This window comes from Aedes albopictus, chromosome 3 (genome assembly GCF_035046485.1).
Source record: "Aedes albopictus strain Foshan chromosome 3, AalbF5, whole genome shotgun sequence".
In the NCBI taxonomy this organism is placed as follows: Eukaryota; Metazoa; Arthropoda; class Insecta; order Diptera; family Culicidae; genus Aedes; species Aedes albopictus.
The window spans coordinates 258,564,646-258,586,614 of NC_085138.1; the positions used below are offsets into that span (position 1 = coordinate 258,564,646).

The following is a 21,969-nucleotide window of genomic DNA, read 5'->3' on the forward strand; positions in this document are numbered from 1 at the left end:
CAGATTGATGGACAGCCCCTTGGAACAAATATACATCTTCAGTGTGCGAGTGTTGTTGATCTTCTATAGGTCACTGCATTGTTTTGATTTTGTATGGGATTTTGACGTTTCTTGGCCTTGTTGTTTGCAAAATTTCTGTAAGAGTGAAAGAGAAGGAGAAAATTTCATGCAGTGCTCTATTTGTTTTAGGCGAGAATGAAGCCTGCTACGAGTGCTACGTGATTGCATGTCAATGCAGGGGGATATGTAAGGAAGTGACAATTGCAATCGCTTGCCCACGGTATAGACCACTGCGTCTGTGCAAGGGAGGACGTCGAAATGATTGGCTGTTTAGCAGAGAGTTCACTAGGCATAAGGTCACAATGTGCTGATTATTCTGCAAATAATACAGCACAGTAAGCTGGTTTCCAAACTTGGTGATGTGATATGATAGATTAACATTACACGATTAAACTGTGTTGTAAAGTAGTGAGGAAAAGAAATCAGTGAACCGCCAAGCATCTCTTGCATAAGCATATCCACTACCTAGCGAATATCAAGACAAGCCACTTCAATGGTGCGTTCTATATCTATCTCCTCTATGAAACTACCTGCTCGTAGTAGTGCACTTTTGAGAGTGGATAAATGCCTATACTCACATTTGCTGGAACACTACTCAAAGGCCGTCCGAAGCAATCTCGATAAGCTCCGATACCCGCCACAAAACACCTGCAAGCCGCCGCATACCGACTCGCTGACTGACTGACTGACTGACTGGTTCATTAGTGTAGTGTGTGATTCGCCTTGACGGAGGCTCTCTGAGAGAATAGCGCTGTGCGTGAAATCAATTTTTTTTAACATGGGAAAGGATAGGAGCTGCATTTTCAAATGCTTCCAAAATATTTTAGGGACTTCAGATTGAAAAAAGTGTTAATGTTTTGCAATATACTTTCAATTAGCTTCATTATAACTGGTTTTGGACAAAAAGTTTTTAAATCACAATGTTATGTCTATAATATAGCGTATCAAAATCTCATTCGATAACATTAAGAACGTTTTGCTTGAAAAAAAATCTATAAAGAATTAGAAGCATTTGAAAATGCAGCTCCTATCCTTTCCCATGTTAAGGCTCAAGCATTCGTCATCATTTTTCGGAAATAGAAAAGCAGTTTTTTCGTTGTAAATCAAAACAATGACCACGAAAATGTATTCACTGCATTACATTCCTCATGTGGAATGCAGTGAATCCATTTTCGTTGCAAAACTGTTTGATTTGTACGGAAAAACTGCTTTCAAATATTTGATGATGACGATGATTTCAATGACGAATGCTTCAACGTTAAAAAAAGTTGTTTTCACGCAAGCGCAATTCTCTCAGAGAGCCTCCGTCAAGGCGAATTGTTGTTGAGGTCGTGACGGTTTCTTACGTACCTATTGGATAGGTGGATAGGAGATTGGGGAGGCAAATGGTCAGGGGCAAAGTTGTACTGTTGTTGTTACCACCATTAAGCTGGTCAACACTCTAGTCCTATAGTTTTACTAGAGGCATTGATGAGAATTTATGAGTGAGAGACAACTGCGCTGCTGAGTGAGGTCTTTGTGTGGAGTTGAGAGAGTCAATCGATCATGCGATGAGTGTGGCGAACGTGTGTACTTATTGTTAGTCGGCATGTATTCATCATACCCAACAGCGCTCTCCCTAGCGAGAGTCTGTATCTATACCTCTACTTACGCTTTATTTGCATGACTCGAGTAAAGAGATGTAGTAAATTTTGACCAAAAAATAATTCATTTTTTTTAAATCAATCTGTTTATCGATATATCACCATAACACCATTATTGTTGGCTACAAAGTAACTTTACTCCAACGCCGAGCGTTTAGTAGAACACCATCGTCATCGGTCTTGGGCGATGTTCCTTCAGTTTCCCGGAACGTGTAGGAGTCGCAGATCTTCTTCAACTGCATGTAGCCAGCTCGTTCGCGGTCGCCCGCGAAGTCGCCGACCTCCTGCTGAATATTGTTTTTTTGCTATTCTTTTTTGTGATATTCGCACTACGTGTCCAGCCCACTGAAGTCTGGCGTATTTTATACGTTTCACAATATTCGCAATTTTGTACACATTGTACAATTGTGATTCATGCGTCTGCGCAACACTTCATTTTTTGTTTCCCACCGAGAATTGTCTGCAGCACTTTGTGCTCAAAACGTCTCGTGACCGTAGAGGGCAACCGGCAGAATCAGTGTCTTATATAGAGCGAATTTCGTTGGCGTTTGCAAATTACGGGCAGCTGGTTACGCTATCCGTTGAAGGCCCTATTCGCAGTTGCAATACGCCTTTTCACTTCACGGAAAACGTCATTGTCACATGTCACAAGTGTTCCAAGATTAACAAATTCTCAACAACTTCAAGCACATCCCCATCAGTCCCTTCCTCAGCACTAACACCACTAGGTCTGTCTCTGTCTCTACCCGCTATCTTGTACTTCGCCATGGTAGAGTTAATCGTCAAGCATATTCTCGCTGTCTCTCCCTGAAAAGGAGCATAAGTTTCCTCCACTACCCTACGATCCATACCGATGAGATCAAAATCGTCTGCCAAGCCAAGGAGCATGTGTGACCGTGTGATAATAGCGTCAGGTCAGACCTTCTAAACGCTCCTTCGAGTGCAATGTTGAACAGCAAATTTGAAAGAGCATCACCCTGCTTCAATCCATCCAAGGTTACAAACGATGTAGATACTTCGTCTGCCATCCGAATACTTAAATTTGATCGATCCAGCCAGCGTTGCACGTATCAGCCTAATTAGTTTCACCGAAAAACCATGTACTGCCATTATCTGCCAAATCCCTTTTTTTCACTGAATTGTACGCTGCTTTAAAGTCAATGAACAGATGATGATTCTGCAAGTTATATTCCTGAAATTGATCAAGAACCATCCACAGGTTAAACATTTTATCCATAGTTGATCGGCCCTCCCGAAAATCAGCCTTGTATTCGCCGACGAAGGACTCCTCAAGAGGTCTAGTCTGTTAAGCAGGACTCGCTACAGTATCTTATATGCCGAATTTAAAAGGGTAATCCCTCTGTAATTGGCACACTCTAGTCTGTGCCCTTTCTTGTAGATTGGGCATATTAGGCCATCCAACCAGCTGGTAGGAAATTCTTCATCCTCCCAAATCTTAACAACAATGTGGAAAATTGATTGATGTAGCTGCTTGCTTCCGTGCTCATAAAGTTCGACCGAGATCTCGTCCTTCCCAGCAGTCTGGGAGTTATTTTGCAGCTCCTTAAGAGCCTTCTTAACCTCATCCAGTGTTGATGGTTCCACTGCTTGACCATCGTCCATTATGGTAATCCTGTTTCTGCTTCTTTCACCTGGCTGCCTCCATTGTGCTTCGTCAGCAAATTTCCTTCCCGGTCACTGCACATGGCGGGCACTGACGACACCTGAAATGTCTAAAGAGCATCCCCCAGAATAAACTCCAGTGACCAACAGTCTTGATACAGAGGCGTTTCTTAGGAGCTTCAGAAGGATTCAGGCAGGCTTTTGGGGGCTCAGGGGTTATCAGGAGAGTTTTGACAGGTTTACATGTAAGCTTGTTATGAGGCGTATTTAAGGCGTTTTTGTGAGTTTCAGCGAGGTTTCCGGAGGTTTGAAGGGGTTTCACAAGCTTTCCGATGAGCTCCAAGGAGGTTTCAGAGGTTTTCAGAGACGTTGCAGAGCTTTTAATGGCGTTTTATGGCACTTCACAGGTTTTCAGGTCTATTTCAAAGCATTTCAAGGGGTTTCAAAGGCGTATCAATGTGCTTTCATTTAGGGGGTTTCAGATAAGTTTTAGAGGACTTCACAGGCTTTCAGGTGAGCTTTAATAAGGTTTTACGGGAGTTTCAAATCGTTCACTGCGTTTAAAACCGTTTCAGGGCATTTCTAAGGGTTTCAAATGGGTTCATGGGGACCTTACACACGATAAAACCGCGTATCACTAAAATGTATAAGACCTACTCATAAGTGCATAATTTCCAGATCACTCAAAAATGTGTAACAGTTACACATTCACAAAATCAGTTCCTGCGTCCGCAAAATCGTGAAATTCGCAATAATTTTTGTACGAGAATCTACTTAGCTAGGTTTACTAGTGGCATTGGTAAACAAAAGATATCGACATTTTGCATCTAGATGAGCTTACGAGCTGTGTCAACTCATCATAATGTTCTTGAAGTTCCATCTCTGATTCAGAGGTGTTTAAATGCATTTCAAGGTCCATTTATTACGCTTGTAGATCTTAAATTCTTTACTCGCGTTTACTCTTGGATGACCTAGAGTTCTTGGAGGACTTCTAGATCATCATTTGGAAAGTAGATCTCTACCGAACCATGATCAATGGACCTGTAGCATGTTGCACGGTATCAGTAATGTAATAACAATCCACTGATTACGCTTGTGGATCTTAAGGCCTTTATTTTTGAAAGCTTCTAGCGGACCAAGAACATCTTTGGGAGTTAGTTTGCCACAGACTAATGCTCCATAGATCCATAGGATGTTACTTTATTATTATTTTGATACAAAACTATGTTTCATGGACCTGTAGGATGTTACACTGCATCAGTAATGTAACAAAAATTCATTGATTTTGCTTGTAGATCTTCAGGCCTTGACTCACGGAAATTTTTGGATGACAAGAACATCTTTGGAAATTAGTTCTTTGCAGAACAGTGTTGGATGTTGCACCCTATTAGTAATGTAACAACAATTCATCGATTACGCTCGTAGATATTAAAGCCTTTACTCACGGAAGTTCTTGGGTATCCTGGAACATCCTTTTCTACACTACCATGCTCCATGGAACTGTGGAGTGTTGAAAGTCTCCTTAATCCTTCCCTTCGTCTTCGTTCGTGACACCCTAAAACATTCTCAGAAATCTTCTTTGCAACCAGTGCACAATGGGTGCAGAGCCATATTTACAAAACTAAAAATGTTTGCGCCCAAACTATACGTTTTAGATACATGATATCTTTGAGAAAGTTTCTTCATATTTTTCGACCTTTTTTTTCATCATTGTGAAATTAGGGTGGTCCCTCTAGTTTAGCTGATCCAAACATCTGCTTTTTAATAGTAAAAGCCACGTTGGTTCAAATCACTTTATTTTCTCTTTCGTTAATTTTCGCACTTCGAAAACTATCTGAATGGTTCGTCATCTTCGATGTCGGCATGTGTTTTGTTTTAGTCCAAATGAAAATAAGTGGTTTGATATTAATAGGGTTGCATGAATCACTCCACTTACCAAAGTGAACTCATATCATGCGCCCTTTCCCCTCCCCACTAACTAAAAGTCCTTCCCATGACAGACGTGGAGACGCAGAGGTGATCTCGGTCTTTAGTAAGCAACGCACGTCATAATAACATTCCTTTCCTTCCTCGATGACCGTAAGGACGTGGCCGGCGCCGTTATTGACCTAATAAAGTTTGGAATTCTCGAAGATGCACATTGAGGACGGTAAGCTACTCCCAAGCTCCGTCTGTTGGTTCCTTGTGCAACTTCGATTGTTCTGGTCAATCACGGAGTAGCAACTACGAAAAGTACGGTCATCTATGCTCATGCTCATGCTCATGCTCCAAACATCTGCTTTTTAATAGTTTTATGTACGCTTACAAAATGTTCTACAAAGTTTTAAAGAATTATTCTATCTCTTATGGTTGCTAACTTATATATTTTTTAAAAACAATCATGTTAGGCTGATACATGAAATTCAGTTTTCTTGCAATAGCTTTTAATCTATTCCTCTCTCGTAAAAACTTTGTTCCGAGTACTTTTAGAACTATCAATGATGCTTATTTTTTCCAAAGAGCTCAATGCTCTATCTTCTTCTTCTTCTTGGCGTAACGTCCTCATTGGGACAAAGCCTGCTTCTCAGCTTGTGTTCTATGAGCACTTCCACAGTTATTAACTGAGAGCTTCCTCTGCCAATGACCATTTTGCATGCGTATATCGTGTGGCAGGCACGAAGATACTCTATGCCCAAGGAAGTCAAGGAAATTTCCTTTACGAAAAGATCCTGGACCGACCGGGAATCGAACCCGTCACCCTCAGCATGGTCTTACTGAATACCCGTGCGTTTACCGCCTCGGCTATATGGGCCCTACTGCTCAATGCTCTATCTCTCATAGTTAAAAAGTATTGGCATTTTTCTTCAACAAAAACACTTGTTTTTAAAAAGTCATATCTCAAACAGAAGCAAATGGATTTGAAATCGCCGAATTGCATTAAAAAGATCAATGATTCAAACCCTTTGAAACCCCTGAAATTCCTTTCTAGTCTTTCAAATGAGCTTCTAAATGGGGTTTCAGGTGCGCGGTATCAGGAGATATTTAGAGACATTTCAAGGCATTTCTAAGGCTTTCATAAGGGGGTTCCGTGAAGTTCTAGGAGGCCTCTAAGGCTTTCAAAAAGGAGGATTTCAGGGAGGTTCTGAGGCGTTTCAAGGCGTTTCGTTCGGAGGGCTTCAGTTGAGTTAGGGGGTTTCACAGCCTTTCAGGTGAGTTTAATGGAGTGTCAGGAGAGTTATGGGCTTTCACTGGTTCTCAGATGAGTATCATTGAGGTTTCAAGGGGGTTTCAGAGGTGTTTTAACCCTTTGGAGCCGGCCTCTAACACGTTTCTCATGCTCGATTCTTCGCCGGGGTTATAATGACCCCTCCGTGTTCAATGGATTAAGTCGTTCCAAGGGGTTTCAGGAGGGTTGCCGGAGGTTTTAGGGGCATTGAAAGAGCATTCAAGTAGATCAGGGGAGGGTCTAGAGGCGTTTAAATGCATTTCAAGGTATTTTAGGGGGCTTCAGTGGAGCCTTCGGTGGCGTTAGAGTGTTTCACAGACTATCAGGTGATCTTCAGTGGGATATCAGGGGGTATTTGGAGGCGTTTTAAATCGTATCAGGTCCCTTCAGGAGGTTCCAGGAAGTTTCAGAGGGTTTAAGATGCTCTCAGTTGAGCATCGTAGAGCTTTAAAGGGGGTTTTAAGGTTGTTTCAGAGGTGTTTCAAGATGCTTCAGGGTGTCATATAAGGGTTCCAGGGAGCTCTGGGGGGCTTTGTGTCATCGATTCTTTTTTACCCTAAAATCTTCGAATAACTGAAGCTCAAACATGCTGTTTTATCCGAACTTTCGGTTGCTTAGGTTCACAAGCTTGCAGGTGTGCTTGAAGCACCGACGAACCGATGTGACAGCTAAAACAAATAAATTCAAATTTGTTGTCCCCGACGCTATAATGAAAAATAGCCGAACACTACCTCCTCCTCTATAACGGTTCGCGTTGTTTTGATAGCTTGACTCCGAACCCCCCTGTATTTATATAATTTGGGGGGACAGTTTTGAAACACCACTGTCACGTCGGTTCGTCGGTGCTTGAAGGGCGATTCAGGGGGTTTCATAAGGACTTGAAAAAATTTCAGGGCGTTTCCGTAAGAGGGGCATGAGAGAACCTCACCTTTGAACACGCCATGAATTACCTTTTGCACCCTCGCCGCTTCTTTTCCGTAAACGAACCTTATGTCTAATCTTAACGTGTCATAAATAAGGTTTGTACTCATCCCCTGAAGTCCGCTGAGAAAGGCATTCATACACCTAGGAAACCCCAAGAAAACCCTCTAAGACCCGTAGACTTCCCTTAAACTCAAATGAAGCCCCCTGAGTGCTTCTTCTTCTTCTTCTTCTTCTGTATGGTTTTACGTTTCCACTGGAATTTGGCCTGCCTCTCTTCAACTTAGTGTTTTTGAGCACTTCCACAGTTATTAATTGGAGAGCTTTATTTGCCAGCCATTGCATAAATTAGTATATTGTGAGGCAAGCACAATAATACACTATGCCCAGGGAGTCGAGAAAATTTCCCCGACCGGAACGGGAATCGAACCCGTCGTCTCAAGATTGGCGATCCATAGTCTTAACCACTAGGCTAACTGGAGACCCCTCAATGCTGTACAAACCCTGAAGTTCTCTACAACCCTATCAAACTTTGGAAACGCCGTAAAAGCCCTTAGAAATCTCCCTGAGGCTCCCGTAGAATTCCCCAAAATTCTTTTGAAACTTTCTGAACCTCATGAAACCCTCTTACAACTCTCAAAATGCCTTGAAACCCCTCAAATATTTCTTGCGGTAGAGTTCTGTGCACGCGTTATCCCACAATGGATTGGAGGCCTTGACTCTGGTTGACGCTATGCACGACGCTCGCTGTTGATGGTCAAGTATTTGCCCATTATTTCCATATTGCTGTACAAGAGACGCCACCGCGATGCTTCCTCCGGAAAATCATTTTCTCAAACACCAAGAAACCGCATCTTATCTCAAGTTGTTTCCTTCAAGGTTTTCCTTTGTATTAATCGGGTAAACTTTCGCACTCGGGTCACACCGCATCGGACACTGTATACTGAGCTGTTGTTGTTGTTGGTTCTATGGCGACGGCGAGTGTGTGGCGGCGGCATATCGGTTGGTGTTGCGGTGTGCGATTCCGAGGCTTTCCATGTGTCTCTATGGCTCTTTCAAACACGCTCCGACTATCCGACACCGTCCGACAACAGCCGTCCGTGTGCGCAACCATAGAGAGCGCACGGTATGGTGCCTGCCGACTATGACTGTGTCGACTACCGACGCGACGGACGCCGCTGCCGCCAAAACCTCTAGCAGTGCACTAGTGGTAAGGTAGTGATCGCGAGACTGGCCATCGCAAAAGGTGGCAGTGCGGGCGCGCTCTCTCTGTCTGTCTGACTGTCTGTTTGTCTATCTGTTGTGCACCTTCGATATTGGTTGGCAGAGACCCCGAATCGGCATCGATTAATTACCCACCACACGGTTGAACAGGTGACAAAATACGCGCGTTGTCTCGGATCATTCTGGGCAGCGACTGGACGGGACTGGAAAGTGTTCAAAACTGCTGTGGCTCTAGATCTTGACGAGTTTGGATGGTGGAGATCTGAGTGGTGAACTCGTGCTACCAAAAGACAGATAGTGTTAACCGCGCGAATCGTGTGCAATTGAGCGGGTATCAGCTTTGTCGTTAGATGTGTTGAATGTCGGAGTTGTCGCCGTCGTAGCGTTGTTGTTAACTCAGCAATAATCTGATCCAAAAACGAATCGAAGATTTTGTCCGCGGCGGCGTTGCGTGAAGGTGAAGCGTGAAACCACAGAAGGTGGAAAGATGGAGACGATTGAAGATTGCGGGGATCAAGCTCAGGGTAGAAGAGCAATTTAATAAAAAAAATGCATGATAAAATAATTGGCTTCTTTTGCAGCCGCAATAGTCGGTCAGTCAGCAGTGGACCAAAGTGTTGTTATTTTTTCAATGATGAATGCGCTCTCGAGCGTGCAATTAGTGTGGCGGATGGTTCCTATCTCTACTCCAAAGCGTGCACTGTGGTCCGGAATGAAGGTGTTCTGGAAAATCATTTTTACGAACATTAACTTTTAACTTTGTTTCTATTACATATACAGTATTTTCGAAATTTTGAAATGATTAAGGGTACCAAACAAATGTTGTTGTCAATTGTTTCCGTAGTCTTGTTATATAAATTTTTTTGTGGATTAAAACTTGCGTATATCCAACATGATCTGCTTTGTTTGATGTTGTGATCCACAAACGAAATGCAGATGTGATTCAGTGTATTCAACTAATCGAATGTTTCTCCTCCTTCCGTACAGTTATTTTAGCTTTTTTTTTTTATTTATCTGTATTAACGAGATTTTTAGCCCTAGGTTGGTTCATTTCGGAAACCCACGCTTTACTTCCCTTCCGAAGGAAGAACTCACATTTTGCGAGTTTGTCGGGAATGGGATTTGATCCCAGGTCCTCGGCGTGATAGTCACGTGTCTCAACTATCACACCAGATCCGCTCCCTCAGTTATTTTAGTTAAGTTAAACATGTTTTTTTGGCAATCATAAGCGAAAAAATGATTTAAATTTTGTTTTAACCATGGAAAGAAAGCCAATTCATAAGACCCATACAACCCATACGGTACGCGCACGAGCATTCAGCAGCAAGACCTTGCTGAAAGTGACAGGTTCGATTCCCGGTTGGTCCAGAAAATGTTTGGCCAAGGAAGTTTTTTTTTTACTTCTTTGTGAATTGATTGTGGTCGTGTCTGAACACAATACACACATGCAAAATGGTTATTGGCAGAAGTTGCTCTCAGTTAATAACTGTGGAAGTGGTTATAGAACACTACGCTCAGAAGTAGTCTCATAGACAAATAGTCATACATATTAATACTAGTTACTTTTAAATTTACTTATATTTGAAATTATCATAAAAATATGTTTTTAAGTGATTCCTGGTGGTTTTTGGTATCCGAAGTTTTATAAGGATTCAAAATATAACACTAGTTTACAGCATTTTTGAACTCGGTAAGCTAACGATAATTTTTGGTGTAGAATCTTGCCCTGAGTTCGAAAACGCGAAAGAAAAAAATTACAGTAGAGCAGCAATTTTTTCGACTTTCCATACAAGGTTGATGATTTGAAATCGATTTTTGTTCTATTTGGAAGCAAAGTCGCTCACTTCAAACATCTCATTCTCCGTAATCGATGCTTCGATTGAGCTGACATTTTTACTGTAACTCGCCCACATATGAGTTGTCAAATAAACGCCGAGAAAGAATTTTTAAATTGATTTTTTCTTATTGAAAAAAGAAATACATTTCTTCAATTTTTTTTGGAAATTTTGCTAAAATTTAGGGAGATCGTCCCTAAAACTCGCCAATATCTTGAATTTCATCAATCTGATGCAAAACCGGTATTGTATTCAACTTTTAATTTATGGAAAAAGATTCAAAATTGGTGGAACAAAACGCAATATATTTAAATTTTAGTAAATTACATATTTTGAAAAGTTGTAAAACTCGATATTGAGCTAAAACTCAAAAACTGTTCTACTAAAAAATTTTTTGAAGGTCGGTTTCGAAATCAGAGTTAAATTGTGCTTCAAAAATTTTGGTCGTTGACAGAAGTTCACGACTTTCGTTTTATTTTGTAAACTAGTGTAATCTATTCTATTCTATTCTAGTGCTTGCACAGCCAGTATTGAAAAGCATCCCAGAAATATCAGATTCACTACTGAAATTTTGTTGTCAATATATTTGCAACATACCAGGGATGATGTGATACAAAAGATAAAACGGCCAGGCCCACTGTACGGACTAATGGATTTAAATATAATTCAAAAAAATATAACATGGATGATACAAGTTTTCCAATTTGATTATTGAAAAAATGGGGACAACCATACCAACCGTTTCTTTATCAGGGTAATGAGGTTTGGGTTCAGAATAATTGGGAGCGGTGTAGCTAAGATGGTTAATACCTTCTCCATTGGTATGCCTATTACTGGGATGGAATACAGGTATTTAAACGAAGACCACATTATCAAGATGACTTGCAGCGCTGCTGGAAATCGGGAGTCACTGCTGGCAGCGCCACCCGAGATGAAGGTGACACTATTCATGATAGTGTGTGAAAATTTTCATATTAGCACCAATGCACTCTTACACTTTTACACAAAGGTACCACCTTAGCTCACCTGGCGGCGGTTCCGTCGGTGACGCTTGCCGTTAGTATGGGAAAATAACAGAGGTGCATGTCTTCTTGATAAAGTAGTCTTCGATTTAAATCTTGTGTCCAGGTTCCAAAGCCTAGGCCTTAGTGCCATTACTCGTTCTCCTATACGAGAATAAAACAACATAACAGATTCCACCCCTGTAAGCCCTTTATACTTTAAAAATATTCAAATTTTTTATAAGAAAATAAAAAAAAATAGGAAGATCCCACCGGATTCAGGTTTTATTTGTAGCGTAATTCTGAATTGATGCGAATCCATTGTTTTATACATGAAATGTTTCTTCCTATTTCCAAACACACTTGAAGCACTCCCGCATAAGGATTCAAAATATAATCAAATTTATAAAAGTGTCTAGTATACGAAAATATGGATTTTCATTTTTTTTTTAAATCATACCTCTCAGAAACTAAAAATAATACTTTACTGAAGCCTTTTCTACGCATTTTTCTAAAAACTACTATTCAATACAATAAAAAGAAATTTAAAATTGGTCAACTGGTTCGAAAATAAAGTTTTTCTTTTCAAAATTTTAAGTTTTGAAGAACTTTGAACTTTGGATCATCTAATCTCAAAGTTGGTGACTCTAATGACGAAATTAAAAATGTGGGCCTAATTATGTTCGATGAACTACCAACGACTTTCTATGGATTGGCTGTTTATTACAATTTGTTTTGCTTTTGTCATTTTGTCAGAAGGTTTTTCTTTAATAAAGTATATTTATGACTTTTCTATAACGATTAAGGCAGCACTTTATTAGGTACTCTAATTAACATCGGGTTTTGATACACTGAGATTCTGATGGTTTCCCAAGAAATACCACGTAAAATTATGATTCGATGTGCTATGTAACTTATCGCACAAATTAGTAAGAAATTGAACAAAGATTACTGTTGGAAAGAGAGCTCCCTATTAAACTACAACCCTGATTTGATACAAACCGATGGTCAGCACTACAATAGTCGGTCTAGACAGCTTGTTTACGTCTGGAGGCATTGTTCATCGGATAGTGGATAGCACATCGCTCGTAGGCTACAACAGGGTTCAGGTAGCAAATAAGATAGATGACAGAGACGATATTCAAGCGGAGCTGTTTAGGAGCATAAGAGAAGGTTGGAGAGTCGTTGCGCGATAGATCCCGTCGGATGTAATGACGTCACTTAAGGTATCGGATTGTATAACAGTGATTTGGGAGACGATAGGAGAGATTTAGGGGACCACAGAGCAGTAGAACCAGTAGCGAACTGGTCGTCGAGCGGGTTACATATGGTCGTGAATTCACCGCAGCTTTTTTATTTCGTATAGTTTTAAGTCCTAAAATAAATGTTAAATGTAGTTCGGAATAAACAGTAGTTTGTGTGAAGATTGGTGTTTCTATGTAACAATTGTATTTTTACTGTGACTGAAGGAGGATTTACCTAACGCTAGACCCGAAACCCAACATTGAGGAATGTAAGACAAAGATTCAGTGGGGTGTTCAGTGCTCGTTCTACTACGCTTTCGGTGTTGGTGTCCCACAGTGATTATCAAAGGAAACGTTATTTGGATGGGGCCCAACAATTACTCATGAGCATTATATAGCAGTAATACAAAAAAATCTCGCTAAAGTGCGTTTCACACTTTCAAAAATTACATTCCATATATTAATTTCTGTAAGAACTAATGAGATATAATTCTTCAAGAGTTTGTAAAATAGTTCTTTTAGGAATTACATGAGAGTTTTAGCTTATGTTCACGGTGGTGCATAATATATCGGACAAACCTCAAAAACTATGGTTTGCTTTGATGGATTGCGCTCAATTTTTGACATAGAATCAAAAAATTGCTGAAATTTACGTATATGAAGTACACGTGCCGCTGTCCGATCACTTTCACTCATTTTGAACCCTTCCAACTATTCTTAGTAACTTGGTCTAAAGACTTCTGAAATTTTAGCAGAAAGCATTGCAGAATCTCTCCCAAAACACTGTGAATACATTGAAATTTTCCACAAAAAAATTATTAAATAAAAAAAGCTTTTGAAATCTTCTCACTTTGTTTATACAGTGTTGCCAAACACGTTGATTTTCAATTAAAAAAAAATAAAATCGATCTTTCGTTGAATGAGTATGTTTTGAATTTAAAATGTTCGATTCAATCGTGTTCATCGAACGTTTAGACGGAAAAGCTTAACCATTGAATGTGTTTTGCATCGTTCCAGCGATACAACGTTTTATGCTTAAAAACGTTATTTTTGTATAAAACCAGGTGAAAATTTTCAATTTTGCGAAGAAAACGTTATTCGATGCAATTCAAAAGTGACTTATGCTAATTTAGACTACGATAAATAGAAAATTATGTAAGAAAGTTGTGACAGTGTTGCCAGTTATCAATTATTGGAACAGATAATTGGCGTTTTATCTATTTAAACAATATTGTTGATGAAAGTGTTGCCAAATATACGAATTTTATAGTAACAATTTCAATAACATGAGGACTTTACCGTTACACCAAATCATAAAGTAAAACTTATTGATTCCCGTTGGCAACAGGGTTCGAGAACCGGAGTAAATAATTTGGCAAGTTACGAACTAAAGAGTAAACACCTGTTTGACACTAATGAAAGTTCGATCGAGTCAAACCAGATCATTGTGCATTGATATGTATTTGGTCAAATATTTGACTCTGTGTATCTTAAACGTTACTTTTGATTTGGTGCGTACATTTTTATTCAACAATAAGGGCAGTAGTTGATATAATATATTCACTGGGATTATCCTCAATTTTAACTAACAATGTAAAAAAAATCATATTTTTTAAATTTTTATGATCTAAATCAGCCAAATGCACGTTCAAATTGCCTTATAGAATGATTTTTTTTTGCGAAATCTATAAATTGCACTTGAAATTTATATATTGCATCATGTTTTGATTAGCAATTCCTAGAATTTTCACAACTATTTCTCCAAGGTTTGGTCTTGCTATTCTTGAGTTGTGTGGCTTTCAAAAACTGCTTTCGAATTTGTTCCAGATAAGACTTTTGTAGTTTTCAAGAGCTCAACAGCATCCCGGAGGTCCACTGTTCAAGTCAGGTTTTTAAAAACTGCTCAGTATTACTCTCCACAACTCGATATCGAAGTTATAGAATTATCGAGTTATAGAACATGTGGGGAAAAATATCTCACGCTTAAAAACCTCGAAATTAAATTTGGTTAATCTTTCCATTGCTGTGTTGAACTGGAAGTGATGTATTCAACGTTTTTACTTTTAGAATAAAATAAAATGTATCCTGCACAGTGGTCCAAAGCTGTGTCTAGCTGGACAAGTTTCTTCAATACTTATCTAGTAGTTTTGCTAAATATGTACTGTCTTCGGGAAAGTTTCTTCATATTTTTAGGGAATTCTTTTGAATATAGTGAAATAAAGGTGGTCCAACAATTTTTAAATTCCACAATATCAACTTTTTAGTTTTTACATATGGAGCAATGAAATGTTCCACAAAGTTGAAAAGCACTTGATTTCAAATAATTTTGCCGAAGGAACCATGGTTCTACCGCTTGTAGTTCAAAGGCTATTTTTTTAATGAAAAATGTAGGGTGACATATCATAATTTTAATTGTTTTTTTTTCGGTGATATGAATACTATTCAAAGTAAGAGAGAGTAAGGAAAGTAATGAAAGAATACGGTGGATAGATACGGAAGCGAGCGATAAGACAAATTAAACAGAAATTAAAATCAACTGAGGGCCGTTGTTGAACAACTCAACCACAACGACGATCTTCTTGCCATGCGTTCTCGAGTTGAACGGCTGGGTGAGAGTAGCCATAGGCGGCAACTTAGGGGGGGGGGGGGGGGGGTGTAGCATAAATTCTGTATGTTTGTTTAACAAATATAATATTTTGTAATTGCTTAGATACTCTTCGGAAAAGTTTTTAATGGTACTACCGGATCTTTCATCTCTTGTATTAATCGAAATCAGTACAAAATTTTCATATTACTTCTCTTCTACCTTGCAAGCACTTACGCGAAGATTTATTTAGAATAGCTGAATATGCCCATTTGATTTTAAGATCAATGGGAAATTTCCCAACGACTTCTTCCGTGAGACGACTTTAATGTTTCCCATGAGATTGATCCTTGGACTTTCCGAGGATGCCTTGTTGAAATCCTATACAATCTTTTTAGAACTTCCTTCTGGTATTACTCTACAATTTTCTGCAGCAATTGCTCTTTTTATTGGTAATCTTGAAATACACAATTTTGATGAATTTATCGTAGAAATTTTGGATTTATGTATTGTTATGATTTGATACTCCATATTCTATTGAACTCTAATTTTCAATAACTGTCTGTGAACTTTCTTGAAGCATTGTTTCAAATGGTCTTTTAGGCATGTCATTGGAATTCTAAGTTTCTCCTAGGATTCGCTCAGCTTATTCTGAATTTCTTTTTTTTTTTAATTTTTAGTTTCTATTACTTAAAAACATTTTTCAAAAATGTGTATGCAACAAGCACTCAAGTCTCTTTATTTTTATCCCAATATACAAGCCTTGTTGGATAAATGTATGAAAATCATTATGTTTTCGATCTTCTACCTCAGTTATTTTATACTGAGTTCTCAACAGCAGATCTAACTCTATACCATAGGTTTTTCCATTTACTATATGTTTCTGAACTCAGTAATTTTCAAAGCTTTCAAATGCATTAACATAGAATTTTTAAGAATATCGAGCCTTTTCACCTACTGAAAACTTGGTAATTCGTTACCGAACCCTATAAGGCCGTTACAAATATTTATTTACCTTTTTGTCCCACCACTCTGGCTGATCAAGGGGGGGGGGATAAAATAATAAAGCATTTAATCTGAAAAATATTTAAAACCCATCGGATTTGTTAGAGAATTTTCACCAAACCCCGAAATTATGATAAATATTTTTTATCTGCCCCCTCAAAATGGAAAATCCAGCCAAAATTTTTGAGGGGGGGGGGGAGGTCACAAAATGTCAAAATATAATTTGTATCAGCCTAATAATACATAAGTTTTTATTTTATCGTTTTTAACAAGCTTTTGAACCTTGGTACGCAAGCTTTAATTCCTTTCCGAAGGAAGAATTCACATTTTGTGAGTTTGTCGATCCCAGGTCCTTGGAGATAACTATTCATGCAGTTTTGAATGGTTGATTCAAATCGAATAAAAATAGAATTGCTACAGAATCATTTTCACATAATTCGAATCGGAACTGATTCCATCCTAACATTCCATCATTTTGAACCACAGTGCCGTCCGAGTGAGTAGTGCATCACGCGTGCTTTCAAGTGTTGGTGATCGGTTACGCTACTGGCTACTGGCTGACTACGATGCGGTGCGGTGCGGCATGTTTCACTTTAGTGGATTTGATTAGTGAACTATAACAGCAACCACAACAACAACAACAACAACAGTTTAGCAAGAATCGAAATTGTGGCGGAACGCCGCAAAAGTGCAGTAGTGCGCAAGAGTGAATGAATTTACAACCATCATCAGACCACTAGCCACCCAGCGCGCTAGATTTATGACACTTCAATTAGTAGGTAGTGATTTCTTTTCGGTTTGGGCGTTGTTTGTGTTCACTGACTGGTGCATCATAGCGTTAGTTGGAATGCTAGAACAATCATTGAAAGAAATTGAATGTTGCTTAAATCGGGGGAACATCGAACAACAACACCAACAAAATAGTGTCGGTGGTTAAGCGAAAGTGTTTATTGTTTTAATTTGAGAAGGTAAACTAGTAGAAGATAACATATCCGGAGTAATTCGCGAATAGGGCGTAGCTGACAAAGCAATAACATTGCGAAAACTACAACCGAATTTTGCTGATACAATTTCAATTCCTATTTAGGAGTGATTCAGAGTAATTCAACACGAAGACGCAATTTTGACACATTTTCTTGAATTTCTAATAAAACAGTACGAATTTGTTAATTTTTGCACTAAAAATTGCATTTATTTTATTACGCCCAAATCGATGCCCGATAATACTAAATACGCCCAATACTATGCGCCTTGAATCGATATCAAATTCAGAATCGCCTTTTTTTTTATCTGTATTAACGAGATTTTTAGCCCTAGGCTAGTTCATCTCGGGACCCACGCTTTACTTCCCTTCCGAAGGAAGAACTCACATTTTGCGAGTTTGTCGGGAGTGGGATTCGATCCCAGGTCCTCGGCGTGATGGTCAAGTGTTCTAACCATCACACCAGGTCCGCTCCACACACAGAATCGCCTTTTACTATTCGCCTTGTTTTTGATTTTGACAGGATTTCGCCGTTTGCTTTCGTCGTGTTTATGTTTTGATTTCAGATTCGCCTTTCACTATCGCCGTGTTCACGTTGTGATTTCAGTTTCGCCTTCTACTTTCGTAAACAAAAACACCAAGAGTAGAAGGCGTAATTCTTGTTTTGTTTCGTGCGACATAGAATGGAGTTCCGCCTTCCACTCAACCCGTGATTTTCAATAGTTAGAAAAGTGATACCATGGGAAGTTTGTGAGTATTTAGTAGGAAAATCTAGCATCTTTTCACTCTTATAACCACTTAAATTGTGTACATTTTGTCAGGTACGACCTTTTCGCGAATTTCTCCGGATATATTATTGTTAAAACATTATTCATAGAACATAGTGATTCCTTCAGGGTGTTTTGTAGTATGTCCCCAGGAATTTCTACTTCATGGATTTCCCCTGAAAGTTATTCAAGGGTTCTTTCAAGGTTGGTGATTCCTCCATATCCTCCATATATCGTCTAGAGATTCTTGCAGAAACTCTTCCAGGATCGTAAATATTTTTCCAGATTAGATTGTCGTATAACTGTTGATTTTTATTTCTACTAATAATATCCACAAATAATTAGGTGTTAATATGCCATATTTCAGCATTGATGTTCTATGTAAACATTCAATTAGAACAGTTATTTATGGGGGTTTGAGAGTTTTCTGGTCGATTATTTAGGTAAATATTTCTTTGGTGTTCTTTAAATAAACGATATTGGCAAAAGAGAGTGCTTACATTTTCGATTTATTGGATTTCTCTGTCTAAGGCCCTTTAATGAAAGAGTAAACTATTGTTAGCTACATGCCCCATCATAATTTTAATAATAAAGCAGTTGCATATCGTACCATTTGGTTTGCCCTCTTTCTTAGTTCGATTTGACCCGATTCTTTTAGTCGTCCCGACTGGATGGGGATAGAAAATACAACAGGCTGTGTGATTTTGTTAGACTGATATTTATAGCGTACAGCTGCATCTCTCCAACGTCGGTCACGCCCAACACTCGCCAGATCACGCTCCACCTGATCCGCTCATCGTGCCCTCTGCGCTCCACGCCTCCTTGTACCAACCGGATGGTTAGAAAACACCAACTTTGCAGGGTTGTTGTCCGGCATTCTTGCAACATTGATTTGATTGATTGATTTATTTTTATTTGAGAGACTTTCAGCCCTTGGCTAGTTCGTCTCTGCTTCTTGCAACATGCCCTGCCCACCGTATCCGTCCAGCTTTGGCCATTTTCAGGATGTTGGGTTAAACGTAGAGTGCAGCGAGCTCGTGGTTCATCCTTCTCCGCCACACATCGTTCTCCTGGACGCCGCCAAACATCGTCCTTAGCACGCGTCGCTCGAAAACTCCGAGTGCTTGAAGGTCCTCCTCGAGCATCGTCCATGTCTCGTGCCCGTAGAGAACCACCGGTCTCATTAGCGTCTTGTACATGGTACATTTGGTGCGGGGGTGAATCTTTTTTGACCGCAGTTTCTTCTGGAGCCCATAGTAGGCAAGACTTCCACTGATAATACGCCTTCGTATTTCACGGCTCACGTTATTGTCAGCCGTTAGCAAGGAACCGAGGTAGACGAATTCTTGTACCACCTCGAAAGTATCCCCGTCTATCGTAACATTGCTGCCAAGGCTTATCCTGTCTCGCTCAGTCCCACCTACCAGCATGTACTTTGTCTTAGCCGCATTCAGTCTGACCTTTGCTGCTTCACGTTTCAGGCGGGTGTACAGTTCTGCCACCGTTCCAAATGTTCTAGCAATAATATCCATGCCATCCGCAAAACAGACAAATTGGCCGGATTTCGTGAAGATCGTACCCCGGCTGTTGAGCCCGGCTCGTCGCATAACACCTTCCAGGGCGATGTTGAACATTAGGCAAGAAATTCCATCACCTTGTCGTAGTCCCCGTCGAGATTCGAATGAACTGGATCACCAGAAATCCTTACGCTGTTCTGTAAACCGTCCATCGTTGCTCTTATGAGTCTGGTAAGCTTCCCGGGAAAGCTGTTCTCGTCCATGATTTTCCATAGCTCTGTGCGGTCGATACTGTCGTATACCGCTTTGAAGTCGATGAGCAGGTGGTGCGTTGGGATCTGGTATTCTCGGCATTTCTGGAGGATTTGCCGTAAGGTGAAGATCTGGTCCGTTGTCGCCCGGCCCTCGATGAAACCGACTTGGTAACTTCCCACGAACTCATTTACTTTAGGTGAAAGACGACGGAAGATGATCTGGGATAGCAGGCGGCATTCAAATTGGTGATCCCTCGAAAGTTCTCACACATTAACTTGTCGCCTTTCTTGTGAATGAAGCAGATTATCCCTTCCTTCCACTCCTCCGGTAGCTGTTCGGTTTCCCAGATCTTGACTACTAACTGGTGCAGACGGTTGGCCAACATTTCCGGGCCCATATTAAGTAGTTCTGCCGCGATACCATCCTTACCAGTCGCTTTGTTGTTTTTGAGCTGGTGGATGGCATCCTTAACTTCCCTCAGCGCGGGAGTTAGTTCGTTCCCGTCCTCTGCTGCATCTACATAGTCATTTCCTCCGCTGCCTTGGTCCTCCGTGCCTACGTTCTCTTCGCCATTCAGGTGCTCGTCGAAGTGCTGCTTCCACCTTTCGATCACCTCACGTTTGTCCGTCAGGAGGCTCCCGTCCTTATCCCTGCAGATTTCGGCTTGCGGCACGTAGCCTTTGCGGGATGCGTTGAGCTTCTGGTAGAACTTGCGTGTTTCCTGTGAACGGCACAGCAGTTCCATTTCCTCGCACTCCGCTTCTTCCAGGCGGCGCTTTTTCTCCCGGAAGAGACGGGTCTGCTGCTTCCGCTTCTGTCTGTATCGCTCCACATTCTGTCGGGTTCCATGCTGCAGCATTACCGCCCGCGCTGCATCCTTCTCCTCCAGAACCACTCTGCACTCCTCGTCGAACCAATAGTTTCGTCGACTCCGCTCTACGTACCCGATAGTACTCTCGGCTGCGTTGTTGATTACTGCTTTGACTGTACTCTAGCAGTCCTCTAGAGGGGCCACATCGAGCACACCCTCGCCCGGCAACGCTACCTCGAGATTCTGCGCGTTTGCGGAGGCGACATCCGGTTGCTTCAGTCGCTCTAGATCGTACCGGGGAGGCCGCCGGTAATATACATTGTTAATAACGGAGAGTTTTGGGCGCAGTTCAACCATCACCAGGTAGTGATCAGAGTCGATATTAGCGTCACGATAGGTCCTGCCGTCGATAATGTCGGAGAAGTGCCGTCCATCAATCAGAACGTGGTCGATTTGCGATTCCGTTTGTTGTGGTGATCTCCAGGTGTAACGATATGGGACGCTGTGCTGGAAGAAGGTGCTACGAATGGCCATTGTTTGTTATTTCAATTGTCATATTTTTGTTTCAATTTTGTCACATGATTCTGGTCGGGGTACTATCGCTTCCTGTGCACTGTGCAGCTTTCCCATGTGCATCCGTAACCCGATTCGTACCGACCGACCGGTATCAAGCATGAATAATTCAAACTCAAAAGCACCGATCGATTCAACCTCAAAATCGATATTTCGCCTCATTCTGCTTGCTAGACCCAGTTTTAGGTTTTCAAACGACGACGGCTGGCGGATAATACAAGTCCATTGCATTGAGTTGAGGGGGAAATTGGTTCAACGAATCAACAGATTCGCGTTCGTGTTTTCTCTCGCCTTGTTTGCATATCGAGTAAGGAAGGGGTGAAGTGTTCGAGTTAGGCTAATGATGACTCGTTCTAAGCGCTGATCGATGTTTGCTGTCATTGTATATGACAGTTCCAGGAGAAGGAAGTTAATGACACCACGTGTCACCGTTCTTACAGGGGATAGACAAAATGATCGGGACAGGCAAAATTTTCACTTTCCAAAAAATGTTCAACTAGCTGTAACTTTTCGAAAAGTGCATCAAATATTCTCAAATTTTTACTGTAAGTTCTTCAACTAGTTGTGTATCAGTAGACAAAATTTGGAAAAGATCGGACAATTCTTCACGAAGTTATAAAGATTTTTGAAAAAGATAAAATTATCCGATAGCCAACTTTGAACTGTTATATCTCCGGATTCAATGAACCCATTGCAATGAAATTTTGACCATTTATGAC

At 40.5% G+C, this 21,969-nt stretch overlaps 1 protein-coding gene across 7 annotated transcripts in view; it reads left to right on the plus strand.

Annotated features, from left to right (window-relative positions):
- Positions 1–21,969, plus strand: part of LOC109422376 (NAD kinase) — a 156,701-nt gene that overhangs the window by 54,887 nt on the left and 79,845 nt on the right. The window contains exon 1 of one of the 7 annotated variants that reach the window (XM_062860386.1): positions 8,276–9,200. The exons of 3 other annotated variants lie outside the window; for them this stretch is intronic. The gene's annotated coding sequence lies outside the window, so the exon portion shown is untranslated. Of the gene's footprint in view, positions 1–8,275; positions 9,201–21,969 lie in introns of those variants that run through there. 3 more of the 7 variants (XM_062860385.1, XM_062860384.1, XM_062860387.1) reach the window with 3 other exon arrangements.